The sequence below is a fragment of the Ovis aries genome, chromosome 2 (assembly GCF_016772045.2).
Source record: "Ovis aries strain OAR_USU_Benz2616 breed Rambouillet chromosome 2, ARS-UI_Ramb_v3.0, whole genome shotgun sequence".
Taxonomy (NCBI): Eukaryota; Metazoa; Chordata; class Mammalia; order Artiodactyla; family Bovidae; genus Ovis; species Ovis aries.
Window position 1 is genome coordinate 48921259 of NC_056055.1, and position 16641 is coordinate 48937899.

At 44.2% G+C, this 16641-nt stretch overlaps 1 long non-coding RNA gene across 1 annotated transcript in view; it reads left to right on the plus strand.

The window, feature by feature from the left end:
* LOC132659160 (uncharacterized) overlaps positions 1-16641 on the plus strand; it is a 115861-nt gene that overhangs the window by 13561 nt on the left and 85659 nt on the right. The window contains exon 3 of the long non-coding RNA XR_009599196.1: positions 1246-7712. This is a non-coding gene — a long non-coding RNA (uncharacterized LOC132659160). The remainder of the gene's footprint in view (positions 1-1245; positions 7713-16641) is intronic.

Below are 16641 nucleotides of genomic sequence, written 5' to 3' on the forward strand. Positions count from 1 at the left end.
AAAATACCCTGAAATATGGAAAAAGCCATATACAGAAAAATACTCATCAAAGAGTTGCTTAGTGAAAAACTGGAAGCAGCCCAAATATTCAAAAAGGGGAGAGAGGATGGTAAAATAAATTGGGGTATAAGCCTTGAAGAAATATTCTATAACCATTAAATATGATGGTATGAAGTTTATGGAGGATCAAAGAAAATACTTAAGATAAAGTATTAAGTTAAAAAAATGGTCTGGAAAATACTTGCACACACAATTTATAAAAACAAGCAGGGAACATAAAAATGTACTTGTCACTGTGTCAATATGATAGTCTTATGGATTTTTTTACCTTGTTTTCAAATTCCTCTGTTAGTATCATCAGTTCAGTTCAGTTGCTCAGCCATGTCCAGCTCTTCGCGATCCCATGAACCACAGCACGCCAGGCCTCCCTGTCCATCACCAACTCTTGGAGTTCACCCAAACCCATGTCCATTGAGTCGGTGATGCCATCCAACCGTCTCATCCTCTGCCGTCCCCTTCTCCTCCTGCCTTCAATCTTTCCCAGCATCAGGGTCTTTTCAAATGAGTCAGTTCTTTGCCATTGCCTTCTCCAGAAATCTCCTTGGCAGGAGCACGTGTCCCAGTGAGTTGGGGGGCAGGGGGCTGGGACATGCAGGGTCCCAGACACGATTTCTACTTGGGGGCAAAACAAGGTCAATTTACAAAAGTGAATGTATATGTGTGCTCAGTGGCCAAAGTATTGGAATTTCAGTTTCAAAATCAATCCTACCAATGAACACCCAGGACTGATCTCCTTTAGGATGGACTGGTTGGATCTCCTTGCAGTCCAAGGGACTCTCAAGAGTCTTCTCCAACACCACAGTTCAAAGTCATAAATTCCTCATCGCTCAGCTTTCTTTATAGTCCAACTCTCACATCCATACCTGACCACTGGAAAAACCATAGCCTTTAAAAAAAAAAGTTCAATCCCTAAAAAAAAAAAGAAGGCAATCAATGCTACTATTAATGCTTTAAGTAGGAAGAAATATTATTAGTAGAGGCTGGGGGGGGGGTAATTTGTGAAACTGCCCATCTTATTGCCTAAATGCTATGTTATAATAGTTTCATGTTTTATGAAATAAATATAAAATATATGCAAAAAGCATATATAAAAATATAGTCTTGTTTAAGAAACAAAAGAGTGCAAATTATATTACTGCAGAAACCATTCAGGGTTTAAAGGTTCTCTTATTTCTGTGTTTTCAGGTTGTTATGGATCCATTTACGAGGGGCTTCTTGTAAAGGAACACTGAAATGATACTTAGTGTCTAACTACAGTTTTTATATCATCTGCAGCACTTGATATGCCATGATCCAGTGGATATGGGTGTTGGGTTTAGAAACAAATCTCATTTTCTCCCTCCACCATCCAGGACACTTAGAATCATGGACGAATTGAAAGGAAACTCTGGGTCATCCAGGTCATTCAGGTAGAAATCTCCTTGCTGCTGCTGCTGCTAAGTCGCTTCAGTTGTGTCCGACTCTCTGCAACCCCGTAGATGGCAGCCCACCAGGCTCCGCTGTCCCTGGGATTCTCCAGGCAAGAACACTGGAGTGGGTTGCCATTGCCTTCTCCAGAAATCTCCTTGGCAGGAGCACATGTCCCAGTGAGTTGGGGGGCAGGGGGCTGGGACATGCAGGGTGTATAAATGTGAATCCAGAGTCAAAGTTCTACTCGGGGGCAAAACAAGGTCAATTTACAAAAGCAGATGTGTGTGTGCTCAGTCACTTCAGTTATGTCTGACTCTGTGCGACCCTATGGGGTTTAACCCGCCAGGCTTTTCTGTCCATGGGATTCTCCAGGCAAGAATACTGGCACGGGTTGCCATTCCCTCATCCAGGGGGTCTTCCCAACCCAGGGGTCAAACTCGAGTCTCCTGCATTTCCTGCATTGCAGGTGGATTCTTTACCCACCGAGTCACCTGGGAAGCCCACAAAGGTGAATGGAAGTCAAGTTGCTCAGTCGTGTCCAACTCTTTGCGACCTCTTTCCAATGAAGGTGAATAAAACCCCACAAATCCAAATCACTGGGAAAAGGCAAACTGGAAATTTAAACCAAAGGAACATAGTTCTTAACACAAGAAAAATACAGGGGAGGGCATAAAGGCACCTGTTCCAGTCTCTATTGTTGTATAACAAACTACCCTAACATTTAGCAGCTTAAAATAAGAACTGCTTTATTGTATTTCACAATTTTGAGTCAGGAATTCAGGCAAGCAGGACATCTGAGGACACTCAGTGGTACACAGCTGGCAAATGAGTCTAGAGGATTCAAAAGTTCCCTCACGTGCCTGATGCCTGGGGAGGCTGGCAGGCTGGGCTGGGCTGGGTATGTTGACCACAGCTGCTGCACCAGCCTCTCTAGCCCAGCAGTCCAATCCGCAAGTTGGAGCTCTAACATGGTAGCTGGCATTGCCCAGAGCAAGCATGCAGAGACCTAGACTTCTTGCAAACTAGCTGGAAATTCTAGAACATCACTGCAGTCACATACTATGGGTCAGATAATCAGTAAGTCTAGCCCAGGTTCAAGGTGGGGTGGAATAAGACTCCACCTCAAAATGGGAGAAATAGCAAAAAGTTGTGGTCGACTCTGATGTACAACAGCTCCGTTTTACACACATGGAACTGGGGGGAAGTCACAGGGAGGAAGCAGTGGAGAGACCTGGAGGCAGAGTTCGTGCGTACATTGCTGGTGATGATGTGAATGGGGACAACATTTCGAGAAGGCACCTTGTTGTAGGTACAGAATACATGAAACTATTCATCCATTTTGAGCCCTTGTCTCGCTCCTGGGCATCTGTCTACCCTAAAGTAATTATATCAGAGACATGAAGGATTTACTATTATCAATCAGATGTACAAAAGTACACAAAACCTAAAAGCTCAATAGTAAGAAAATGATTAAGGCTTGACACCACTCTGGAAGAGTAAGTAGCTAGTAAGAATGTTAATTATGAAAATTTTACATATAAACATGGAAAATATTTACAGTGTGGTGTTAAACAGAAGAAAAAAAAATCCACCAAAGGTTATACGCATATAAACGGGAATCAAAGGAGAACAGACAGGAATAAAAATAGTTTTATTAGGGCAATGGCATTAGATCATTGCTTTTCCTATTAGACTTTTTTTTTCTTTAAAATATAAACATAGAATCACATTAAACAACACTGTAGGGGATACAAACAGCAAAATTCAGCATGACGCTAACTCTACAGGATATGATGATCAGTTTTCTTTGAACAAATAAATTATAAGGAAAAGAAAAAATAAGCAGAAGGGGAATCTAGAGGTTTAAAGAAACTTAAGAGATTGGTTAATTCATTGCAATAATGGGGCATTATTTTGATCCTGATCCAAACAAATGAATTATTTTGTTTTTGTTGTTCAGTTGCTATTGTGTCCAATTCTTTGCGACCTCATGAACTACAGCACTGTCCTTCACTATTTCTTGGCGTTTGCTCAAATTTATGTCCATTGAGCCAATGATGCTATCTAACTATATCATCTTATGACACCCCCTTCTCCCCCTGCCTTCAATCTTTCCCAACATCAGAGTCTTTTCAAGTGAGTTGTCTCTTCACATCAGGTGGCTGAAGTACTGGAGCTTTGGCTTCAACATCAGTCCTTCCAATAAGTATTTAGGGTTGGTTTTCTTTATGATTGATAGGTTTGATTTCCTTACAGACCAAGGGACTCTTAAGAGTCTTCTCCAATACCACAATTAGAAAGCATCACTTCTTCAGCTCTCAGCCTTCTTTATGGTCCAACTCTCACATACATAAATACTGGAAAAATCATAGCTTTGACAGATCTTTGTCAGCAAAGTGATGTCTCTGCCTTTTAATACATTGTCTAGGTTTGTCATAGCTTTTCTTCCAAGGAGCAAGCATCTTTTGATTTCATGGCTGCAGTTACTATCCACAGTGATTTTGAAACCCAAGAAAATAGAATCTGTCACTGCTTCCACTTTTCCACCTTCTATTTGCTATGAAGTGATGGGACTGGATGCCATGATCTTAGTTTTTTGAATGTTGAGTTTTAAGCCAGCTTTTTCACTCTCCTCTTTCACCTTCATCAAGAGGCTCTTTAGTTCCTCTTCACTTTCTGCCATTAGAGTGGTATAATCTGCATATCTGAGGTTGTTGATATGTCTCCTGGCAATCTTGATTCCAGCCTGTGATTCATCCAGCCCAGCAATTTACCTGATGTACTCTGCATATAAGTTAAATAAGCAGAGTGGCAATACACAGACTTGTCATACTCCTTTCTCAATTTGGAACCAGTCAGTTGTTCCATGAACATTTAAGAGACTTTGGGGGAAGTTTGAACTCCGGGCTTCTGTTCATCTTGAGGAATTATTGTTTTATCTTGTTAAAGATGATAATGTTTATTGTGGATACTTTTTTAAAGTCTTTATCTTTTAAAGAAAAATACAGAAATGTTTACAGATTAAATGATACGAAATCTGAGGTTTGCTCTCCAAAATATGGAGGGGTGGGAGCAGAGGTTGGGGTGAAGATGAAAGGATGTGAGGAGTTGGTAGTTGGGGGAAGGATGTTCTATATTTCTTTGAAAGTTTCTGTAATTAAAAAAAGTGTTTGTTTTCAATGTCATTTAAGTTTGCTGAATGAAGGAATAAGCCAGGCAGTGCCTTGGAGGGGTGAATCAGACACGATGTGGAAAGGATGCCATGAGGAACGTGGGGGTAAAGAATGAGCAGTGGAGATCTTAGAATTCTAGAGAGGTTCTTACAGACGGGGGACCTGGCCCTGATCCCAGGGGAGCTGCTTCAAGTCCTATGCCCTCAAAGTCTCAGTTTCCTCAGCCATTAACCAAGGATAAAGATATTACCTTGCGATGCACCAGTGAAGCTGTTTGACTCCTTAAAGATTCTTTGAAAGTATGAAAATGTTAGTTGCTCAGCTGTGTTCAACTTTTTGCAACTGCATGAACTGCAGCTTGCCAGGCTCCTCTGTCCATGGAGTTCTCCAGGCGAGAATACTGGAGCAGGTTGCCATTCCCTTCTCCAGGGAATCTTCCCAACCCAGGAATGAAACCTGGGTCTCCTGCACTGCAGGCAGATTATTTGCTGTTTGAGCTACCTTTTCCAGTTTCCAAAGTGTGGATATGTGTTGGGAGGGGTGGGTTCCACCTCTCATACCACCAAACAATTCTCTGGTACCAGTTGGATGTCCTAAAATTCAACTCAAGGTAGCATCAGGTCACAGGTGAAAGGTTTAGTCTACAAGATTGCCCACTCCCTCCACCCCTTTCAGAGGCCGTTGCAAGTCCCTGTTGTCACCTATACTTCTGACCGACTGGTTGTAGACTGAGGGTTCCAACAACTCTTCTTGGGTTCGAATTTGCTAGAGCTGCTCACAGAACCCATGAAACATTTTACTCACTAGATCAGTGGTTTATTATAAAAGGATATAATTCAGGAACAGCCCGATGGACAAGAGGCATAGTACAAGGTCAGGGGAAAGAGTGTAAAGCTCAGAGCATACAAGCCCTCTGGGAGTGCACCATTCTCCCCACGGTTCCACACGTTCACCAGCCCTGAAGCTCTCTGAATCCATCCTTCTGGGTTTTTACGGAGGCTTCAATCATAGGCAGGATTGATGAAATCGTCGGACATTGGCAATTGATCTCAACCTCCAGCCCCTCTCCCCTCCCCAGGGGTCTGGATGTGGGAATGAAAGTTCCAGCTGGCAAGGAGCCCCCATTCTTAGGTGCAGGTCTAAAAGCCACCTCATTAATGTAACAAAAGTCACCTTTATCCATCTCAGTACAGGAAATTCCAAAGATTGTAGGAACTCTGTGCCAGAAATAGGGATGAAGACCAAATATATATTTAATATTGTAAATATCACAGCCTGTTTGGGGGAGAAAAGCTGTTGAGTGCTGAGCACACATTAGGAGCAGCATAAGACACAAGCTCTGGCCATGCTTGGTCAGGTCACCCAGAGCCCTGGCTCCTGGTCTACGAGAGGAGAGAGGACACGTGGTAACCTCAGCGGCTGCTGAGTGGCTGATTACTGGTCAGATCACAGAAAGGAAGAGGATGCCTGAAGAGAGTCTCAGGGAGAAGCCGGCAGGGCCTGTGTCACCTGCCATCTATCTGAGAGTCCTGGGGGCGTGGGGATGGGAGAGGAGTGCTGACCTTGACCTTTAGCTACAGAGGCCTCAGAAGTGGAGCAGGTCATGAACTGTTTCCAAGCTGGGCACAGGGGTCCAGGTGGAAGGACAGAGAGGCGTTGCCTTACACAGGAGGGAGCAGGCAGAGGATGTCACAGCGACTCTCGTCTCTCTCCTCTCTCCTGAGGAGGAAAGAGTGAAGCCTGCCTCCACATTCCCGCTTTGCCGCCTTGAACAAGTCACTCCACCCTCCTGACTGGCATTTGTGTCCTCTACAAAGTGAACGCAGTAATACCTGTCTTGTAGGGCTGTTAAGTAGCTGGGACAAGGCTGGCATCAGAAGATCTTCAACAAGTTAAGAGTTCTCTCCCAATTCATCACCCCTTCAGTCAGAGCGCTAGACAGTAGCTATCTCCATATTCTAAAGCAAGGGCCTCACTTTAAGGGAGATATTTAGGATTCACAAGCTTCATTAGAGATCTGATGTTCTTGGTCTGGGATGTGGCCAGGAGCAAAGAGATTTTTAGAAGCTCCCCAAGTGACTCCAGTGGGCCACCAGGGCTGAGCATTCCTTGTGATACTGCTGATAAAGATCAAGTTAATGAATAAAATTAGCTTTTTTCTTATTGTACTTTAGGGACAAATGCAGCTGAATGGGGGTCTTGGGGTCCAAAGACTTGGGAAATTAAAGAAATTTAACCCCTTGGACACTAGGGTCAACTCTGAAATGTTGTTTAAAGCTTGGACGTTTTGCCAAACCCGGTTTAAGTTTGCTTTTTTTAAATAACATGATGAATAGTTCTGTGTTGATTTTTTTCCCCTCCCTATTATTTTGCAATGGCCCTTATTCAAAGGCTTGCAAAATTTGATGAATGATGTTCCTTTGATACACATGTCTAAGAATAAATTAGAAAATGTTTGAAATTTACTGAAATATATATAGGGGCAAGTGTCATTTGGTTCTACAAGGTTTGAGGGTCTATAGAAAGACGCCTTTCAGAATAAATGTCAAGCATTCTTTTCAGATGAATAAGTCCCTACAGAGGTCCATAATGACTGGCCAGTTAATCCCTCAGTTCAACTAATAACTGTTCACTGATTCTTTGAAAGGAGTTCTGGAATGGGGTTGGGGCTCAGACTCAGGAATGACATAGAAACTCTTGGTCCAGTCCTGGGAAACTGATGCTTTCTTTTCTTTCATAAGCCAGAGAGATCTGGCAGTGTTTTCTCAGACTTCTCTCTTTTACTCTTGGAATCTTCATGCTCTCTGAGATTTAATGAGTAGTTTTCAAAGTGTGGTCCCTGGACCAGCTGCATCAGCATCATCTGGGCACTTGTGAGGAATGCAAATTGCCCTGCCCACACAGCATACTGACTGAATCAGAAATTCTGGGCTGGGGCCCAGCCATCAATGTTTTCACCAACCTTCCAGGAGATTCTGATCCACTAGGGTTAAGAACTTACTGATTAAGAGCACAGGAGGATCATGGACAGACCTGGCTTCAAAATCGGCTCTGCCACTTATCACTCAGGTAAGTCACTTCAACTCTAATCCTGTTTCCTCATCTGCAAAATAAGAATGATAATAGCACCTACCTCTGTAGGCTTCTTGAGGGTTAAGGGAAGGGATGCGAGTAGAGTGAGTAAGTGTTTAGCACTGTTCTTTGTGGGGCCGGGATGACGGTGAGGTGAATGAGATGCCTGTGGTCCAGTGGGTACCTCCTTAAATTCTGCATCCAGAGATGGTTCACTCACCCTGCCCTCGTCCCAGGCCTGATTCTTGATATTCTGAAAGTGCTCTGTAAATGGCTACTACTATTTTATATTCCTGAGGGATCATCCATCTTTGGGGCCTCAACCATGCGATGTTCTGGAGTCAAAGACTTTAGACATCTTAGTGTAGAGACAAGAGCACTGGTTTTGGAGTTCGCTGGATAGGATCTGAACTCTAGGAACACCAGCCAAGGAGAAGGGTGCAGAGCCGAAGTGGAGCAAGCCCAGCTCCCCGAAACAGGCTCCTTTCACTGGGCAGGGCTCTTTCTTCCCTGTTTTCTTCTTTCTGAGAGAAGCAGAGGCCACTCTTGAGTTTGGACTCACTTCCATCTGTGATCATGGTATTTTCTGTGTCAGTAGAAACCAATGAAGCATTTGACAAAATTCCTGATTTAAAGTTTCAGCAAATTAAGAATTGAAAGGGAATGAAAGGGTACTTTCTCTTTCTGACTGAGGACGCCCACAAACTTCACTGCGAATGTCTTCCTGGAAGATGTGTCTCTCCAGCTTGGATCAGGAACAAGATAAGAATGTCACTCTCACTGTGACTCTATGCCATACCAGAGGCTCTAGATAGCTCATTAAGTCAAGAAAAAGAAATGAAAGGTATCTACACTGGAGAAGCAAAATTGCCTTTATGCACAAATGGCATGACTGTTTACGGAGAAAAGCTGATGGAATCTACAGTGAAGCTACTAAAACTAAGTGTGTTTAGTGAGGCTGCAGGGTACCAAATCAATGTACAAAGATCAACATTGTTTCTATACACTAATGGAAATTAAAATTAGAACTTAACATGTAAAAATCGTTATTTATAATAGCATAAAATAGGTATAAATCAGCAAAAGATGTGCAAGACTTGTGCTGAAAACTATAAAACATTGCTGAGTGAAACTAAATAAGATCTAAATAAATGGATAGAGAGCCCATTACCTAATCCAAGGGCCCAAAGATTGACCTATGTTTCTTCTCAGGGTCTTATAGTTTTGATTCATTTTGAATTCACTTTTGTATATGCTGTGAGGCAGGAGTCCAACTTTATTCTTTTGTATGTGGATATCTGGTTATCCCAATACCATTTGGTGAAGACTCTGTTTTTAGCCACACTAAACAGTCTTGGCACCATTGCAGAAAATCAATTAACCATACAGGTGAGGATTTCTTTGTAGATTCTCAAATTATTTTCCATTGTGTATATGTCTATCTTTATGTGAGTACCACACAGTCTTGATTGTTGTAGGTTTGTAGTAAATTTTGAAATCATGAAGTTTGAGTCCAGCAACTTTAATCATCTTTTCCAAGATTGTTTTGGGTCTTCAATTTGGACAACTGATTTTTGGCAAAGCTATGGAAGTTGTTTGGTGGAGAAAGTATAGTCCTTTCAACAAATAGAATTCTGGAACAACAGGATATCTATATGTCGTGATTTTTTAACTCTCTTCTGCCCATAACCTCTGCTTTCAGCTCAATCCCTATTATTCTTCTAGAGATCTTTTTCTTATTCCTTTTAAAAAACATAAATTTAATTAATATTCAGTTCACTTCAGTCGCTCAGTCACGTCCGACTCTTTGCGACCCCATGAATGGCAGCACACCAGGCCTCCCTGTCCATCCCCAACTCCAGGAGTTCACTCAGACTCACGTCCATCAAGTTGGTGATGCCATCCAGCCATCTCATCCTGTGTCATCCCCTTCTCCTCCTGCCCCCAATCCCTCCCAGCATCAGAGTCTTTTCCAGTGAGTCAACTCTTCGCATGAAGTGGCCAAAGTACTGGAGTTTCAGCTTTAGCATCATTCCTTCCAAAGAACACCCAGGACTGATCTCCTTTAGGATGGACAGGTTGGATCTCCTTGCAGTCCAAGGGACTCTCAAGAGTCTTCTCCAACACCACAGTTCAAACACATCAATTCTTTGGCACTCAGCTTTCTTCACAGTCCAACTTTCACATCCATACACGACCACAGGAAAAACCATAGCCTTGACTAGATGGACCTTTGTGGCAAAGCAATGTCTCTGCTTTTGAATATGCTATCTAGTCTGGTCATAACTTTCCTTCCAAGGAGTAAGTGTCTTTCAATTTCATGGCTGCAGTCACCATCTTCAGTGATTTTGGAGCCCCCCCAAAAATAAAGTCTGACACTGTTTCCACTGTTTCCCCATCTATTAAGTTGACTTCTTCTTGGCCTATGCTTTCTCTTCTTGCAAGCTATGTCTTATCTCTCCATTCATAGATGATTTCTGAAATCTAAGAGTGTGACCTGCTAAAAGGGCAAAACTGAGGGAAGCCAAGGAAGCCAGCTGTGAGTCTGTTCTCTGTGTCTTCCTCAGACAATGGCCTCCCCTCCCCCGGCCAGCTCTGGGGAAGGGTCTGAGTAGCCAGAGCTACAACGATTTGGGTAGCAGCAGAGCCATCAAGCACTGAGCAACTTCTCTCACTTTGCTTCTGAAGAAGTCAGTCTCCTCAGCATCCTTATCTATTTTGCCCATTACTGTAACAAATGTCTTCATGACATAAATCAAATACCTTGCGCACACAGATGTCCAGCTCACCTGTGCAAACAGGCCTCAGAGGTCCTGATTTAGACACTGATGGGGCAGGAAGTACCAGGAGAGCTCTATGTGACAGAATTCTCACCGTGTGGCCCCCAGTCCAGCAGCATCAGCGTCACCTGGGAACGTCTTAGAAACCAAATTCTCAAAGCTACTGAATCAGAACCTTTGGGGTGGGACTCAGCAATGTCTGTTGTATCCAGACCTTCAGGTGGTGTTGAGGCATCTGGTGTTAAAATGCTCACTGCTGGCACTAAATTACCAAGACTTGATATTCTGACCCTGCCATTTGCTGTCTGTTACTTAAAATCTCTGGGTGTCAGTCTATTCATCTAAACTGGAGATGATAAAGGTACCAGCCCCCTAAAGGCTCTTGTTTAAATTAATGGAATGATCCATGTAACTCTTGTTCAAATTACTCAGGAAGCGCTTCATAATCATTAGCTTATAAATGTGAATTTCCCTTGCCTTCCCTGCTTATGAATATTCATTGTCATGTGTAACAGTTGTATAACTAATTCTCAAAGAAATTTATGTGTGATGGTCCTACTCAGTTTCATAAGAAGCAAGGTGAGTATTATCATCACCTTCACTGTCCACTGGGACACAAGGCTCAGATGATGAACCGTCTTTCCAAGGTGACAATGAGACAGAAACCTCTTCTGACTTGAGCATCTGTGTATTTGCATCACATCATGAGTTCTCAGAGTGCAGGATTGGACTTTTAGTTGACACGGGTTTAGCTGTTTTAAGCGAGGTACCTGTATTTGTACATAATACAGAAAGAAAGATATGGTTAATGGTGATGCTGTTGTGCTTAGTCGCTCAGGCATGTCTGATTCTTTGCGACCCCATGGTCTGTAGCCTGTCAGGCTCCTCTGTCCATGGGACTCTCCAGGCAAGAATACAGGAGTAGGTTGCCATTTCCTCTTCCAGAGGATTTGCCCAACTCAGGGCATTGGACCTGCCCCTTCTGTGTCTCTTGCATTGCTGGCAGAGTCTTTATCCACTGAGTCAAAGTGCTTTGCAGGACACTGCTTAGCACCTTACTCATCACTGCTCCCTGAGAGTCCTCATTTTTAAAGGGGCAAGACTGGTGAGGTGGGACAGGCTGACTTAGCTCCAGCTTCTGGCTCCCACATTTCTTAGCTGAGCGTGTGACCTTGAACAAGGTACTTGCCTCCCAGAACTTCCTTTTCCTCTTCTATAACACAGGGCTTTATCCCTGCCCTGCACGGCTCCCAGGGCAGCCTCAGATCTCAAATGAAATAATAGATGTAGAAGCACTTTGCACACTCTAAAGTGCACGCACAAGGATGGAATTGGAAGTCACAGAGGTAGTGAAGGAAGAGTTTGCTGAAGACAAATAGCACTGGGCCCTGACTCCAGCACTCGGCAGCCCTGTGGAGTGGCAAGACCCAAGTCTGTGCAGCTGGTGGGAGGTAGGTGGGGACTAGTGGAGAATTAGTCAGGATATGTGGTCTGACCCATGTCGAGGAGCAGCCTGCTGGCATTGGGGGAGCTCAGAGTCTCTGCCAGGAAGAGCCACAGGCCTATGCCATCACAGGTATGAGCCATCAGCTTGGAAAAAACCTACTGCTGGACTGCTTCCTGGCTAGCCAAGGACGCTCTGGAGTCAGGCCCAAGGAGTCCACTTGAAGTAAAACAAAAGTTCTTGTCCCAGTCACCAGTTCAGAAGAATACCTTGGGCGAGACCTTCACTTCTCTGGGCCTTGGTTCTGCAACATAAGCCAACATACGGAGGCTAGTTCACACCGTCTCTGCCTCTGTTGTTACTCGTCTTACACTGGGTGCTGGCGCCTGAAAAACTTCCCTGCCAGTGCCGTTTCCTGAGTAATGACGAATGTCTTTCCCTGTTGCAATATTCAGAGACACATAAGAGAGCTTCCAGGAGACTATGCCCAGTGGTCGAGGGTGGAGCTGGGCACCAACCTGTCTGTGCTGGAATATTGGCTAGCTGTGTGGTCTTGGGCAGCTTGATTACCCCTGAACACTCAGTTTCTCCGTCTACAAAATAGGAATCATGAACGCACCTACCTTGCTGGGTTGAAGATCAGTGAGGTGATATGTGTAAGGACTGCATCCAGTTCCTGGCAGAGGAGAGACTCAATAAGAAACTGCTATTGTTTTCTCCAAATGTGAGGGTACAGAGGGGCCATGCTGAATTGACTTTGGAAACATGGAGACACCTGACACTATTAAGAGACTGTGAGCCTCCACGTAGGGGCCATAATCTGTTTCCTTTAGGCTTTTGAAAGAACTGGAAATAATCTGAGGAACCCAGCACCCAGAGGCTCCCAGCCTGGGAACTACTGCCCAAGAGTCTCAACAACTTTTCCAGCTCTGATAACACCTCTTGCTGAAAAATAGCCAAACCTCTTAAAAGAAATCCAAGTGGTCAATAGCAGCTGGGCTTGTGGCGAGTCCAAAGCAGACACCAGGAGCGGCCACAGCCCAGAGTCCTGGCTCCCAGGGGCAGGGCCCTTGGACAAGGGGGCACATCAGAGGAAAGCTTGCAGCCTCCGTTTGTCCAGGAACTGAACCTCCACACCCCTCCAAACTCTCTGATCTGAAAATGCCAAGAGAGAAGGAAGTGGTTATTTCAAAGGCTGGGCGAGCCTACTTTGCAAAGGAACCTCAGTCCTGAGTCCCTCAAGGATTTGTTGAAAGAGAGAACATTGACTGTTTCCTTTCCTTCATTTCCTCCTTCCATTTCTTGCAGACCTGTTCTAAATATATTTCTTAGAAGTCAGGATGTAAGATGGCAAGACGCAGAAACCCAGCATCAAAGGTAGAGAGAAAACTTGGGATCTGGGTGGGGTGGGAGTCATTTAGGGGGTCAGCCATGTGATGAGGTCTCCCATGGCAAATGCCACAGCTGGGAGGAATAGCACACAACCCTCCCCTCTGTGGGCTCCCTTCAGTTCAGTTCAGTCACTCAGTCTTTGAGATCCCATGGACTGCAGCATGACAGGCCTCCCTGGCCATCACCAACTCCCGGAGTTTACTCAGACTCATGTTCACTGAGTTGGTGATGCCTTCCAACCATCCTCATCCTATGTCATCCCCTTCGGCTCCCACCTTCAATCTTTCCCAGCATCAGGATCTTTTCCAATGAGTCAGTTCCTCATATCAGATGGCCAAAGTATTGGAGTTTCAATTTCAGCATCAGTCCTTCCAATGAATATTCAGGACTGATTTCCTTGAGGGTGGACTGGTTGGATCTCCTTGCATCCAAGGGACTCTCAAGAGTCTTCTCCAACACCACAGTTCAAAAGCATCAATTCTTCAGCAGTCAGCTTTCTTTATAGGCCAACATTCATATCCATACATGACCACTGGAAAAACCATAGCCTTGACTAGATGGACCTTTGTTGACAAAGAAATGTCTCTGCTTTTTATTACACTGTCTAGGTTGGTCATAACTTTCCTTAAAAGCATCTTTTAATTTCATGGCTGCAGTCACCATCTGCAGTGATTTTGGAGCCCCCAAAAATAAAGTCTGCCACTGTTTCCACTGTTTCCCCATCTATTTGCCAGGAAGTGATGGGACTGGATGCCATGATCTTTCTTTTCTGAATGTTAAGCTTTAAGCCAACTTTTTCACTCTCTTCTTTCACTTTCATCAAGATGCTCTTTAGTTCTTCTTCACTTTCTGCCATAAGGGTGGTGTCATCTGCGTATCTGAGGTTATTGATATTTATCCCGGCAATCTTGATTCCAGCTTGTGCTTCCTCGAGCCCAGCGTTTCTCATGATGTACTCTGCATAGAAGTTAAATAAGCAGGGTGACAATATACAGCCTTGATGTACTCCTTTTCCTATTTGGAACCAGTGTGTTGTTCCATGTCCAGTTCTAACTGTTGCTTCCTGACCTGCATACAGGTTTTTCAAGAGGCAGGTCAGGTGGTCTGGTATTCCCATCTCTTTCAGAATTTTCCACAGTTTATTGTGATCCACACTGTCAAAGGCTTTGGCATAGTCAATAAAACAAAAAGATGTTTTTCTGGAACTCTCTTGCTTTTTCGATTCTCCAGTGGATGTTGGTAATTTGATCTCTGGTTCCTCTGCCTTTTCTAAAACCAGTTTGCTTGAACATCTGGAAGTTCACGGTTCATGTATTGTTGAAGCCTGGCTTGGAGAATTTTGAGCATTACTTTACTAGCGTGTGAGATGAGTGCAATTGTGCGGTAGTTTGAGCATTCTTTGGCATTGCCTTTCTTTGGGATTGGAATGAAAACTGCCCTTTTCCAGTCCTGAGACCACTGCTGAGTTTTCCAAATTTGCTGGTCTATTGAGTGCAGCACTTTCACAGAGCTATGGATGCCTCTCACCTATTCTCTCTGGCTCTTCACACCAACAACCTGAGACGTCCAAGCCAGGTGTTCTTAGTCCCATTATACAGAAGGAGAAACTGAGAGCCAGAAAGGAGGTGGTAATACTACACATCCTGGTTAACTTATACTGAGCACTTACAATTTGCCAATAAGGTACAGCAACCCACTCCAGTATTCTTGCCTGGGAACTCCCACAGACAGAGGAGCCTGGTGGGCTACAGTTGAGGGGTCACAAAGAGTCATACATGACTGAGTGACTAGCACTTACACTTTTCAATAAAGTTCTGAGAATTCATAGGCTCCCCATAAGGATCCTCTGAGGAAAGCACTATTATGACTATCCCCATTTTACAGATAAGAAAGTTAAGGCACAGAGATATCAAATAACTGTTAGACACCAGAGCCCATATTTAAAATCACTGGCTACACCAGCCCTGCCCAAGGAACCACATGAGTCAGTGGCAAGTTCAGTGGTCTTTCCCTGCCACCCCTCTGCTTCTATGTGGTCAGTATAAGGCTGGCTATTTTAACAATCGGATCTACACAAAAAAGGGGTCAGTGTGTGGGAGGGAGGGAGCCCCCCCATCACTGAAGGGCATCTCAACCAAAAGTACATGACCCCTAGGTGGGGTGTTACAGAGGTGATTGGGGTTGATCTTAAGGTTCTTTCCAGACATGAGCATTAACACAGGATGAAAGCGTACGTGTGCATGCTCAGTCGTGTCCGACTTTTCGCAACCCTATGGACTGTAGCTCACCAGACTCCTCTTGTCCGTGAAATTTTCCAGGCAAAAATACTGGAGTGGGTTGCCATTTCCTACTCCAAAGGATGGGAGAATGAAATCCACTGTAGGCGCTAAACAAACCTCCAAAAAGATTTCTAGGTCTCATCTTTTCCTTCCATTCTCATGTCACTGATTCATTCTTAAGCTACAATTTATAATGTACTGAGCACCTATTATGCACCGGTTGTGGTGTCACATAACAAGGGACAAGACAGACACAGCCCCTGCCCTCCTGGAGCATGTACTCCAGGGACCTACACAATCCGGGTTGCCTTCCCGCAACTTCCTCTCCTAAGCCAGTGTTTCCTGCTCTGGCACCGTCTCCTACTGTTTCTCTTCTGCCAGCTCCTCCTGCTGAAATCAAACCCAATTCAAATGCCACCTCTTCTAGGGCACCTTCACTGGCACTCCCAACAGCAGTGTCATCCCTCCTGCCAGGCTCCTGTGACCAGTACAGGGTGTCTACATATCTCACGGGGGGTTATGGTGATCTGTTTTGAACTTCAGATGTTATGGGGAAGTGGGGGGGTTCTCCTACAAGACCACGATCTCATGGTCAGCAGGGTGATTGTGTCTTAGTCTGGCTTTCCAGTCCCAGCCATCCTGACATACAGATTTACTCACTGAACAAGTATGCCCTGAGCACCTATGAAGTGACAGGCACTGTTCTGCCTCTGGGTTTACAACTGTGAATAAAACAAACAAAAAGCCCCACCCGCATTGACATTCCAGTGGGAACGAGTAAGTCGACAGATTGATAACTGAATGAATATGCATTGAATCCTGAAAATCCTTTTAAGACCTTTTACCCGGGAAAAGGTACATTTTATAGGACTGTTTGTATATCCACAAGGCCAAATATTTAAGTAAACTAAGTGAGCTCTTGAAGGGAGTCTATCTTCCTCTGTGCTGTGAGTGTTTAAAAAATCACCGGAAAGAGATTGTGTTGGAATGAGTTACTACAAAATGACCCTGTTTGGGAATCCAAACCCACT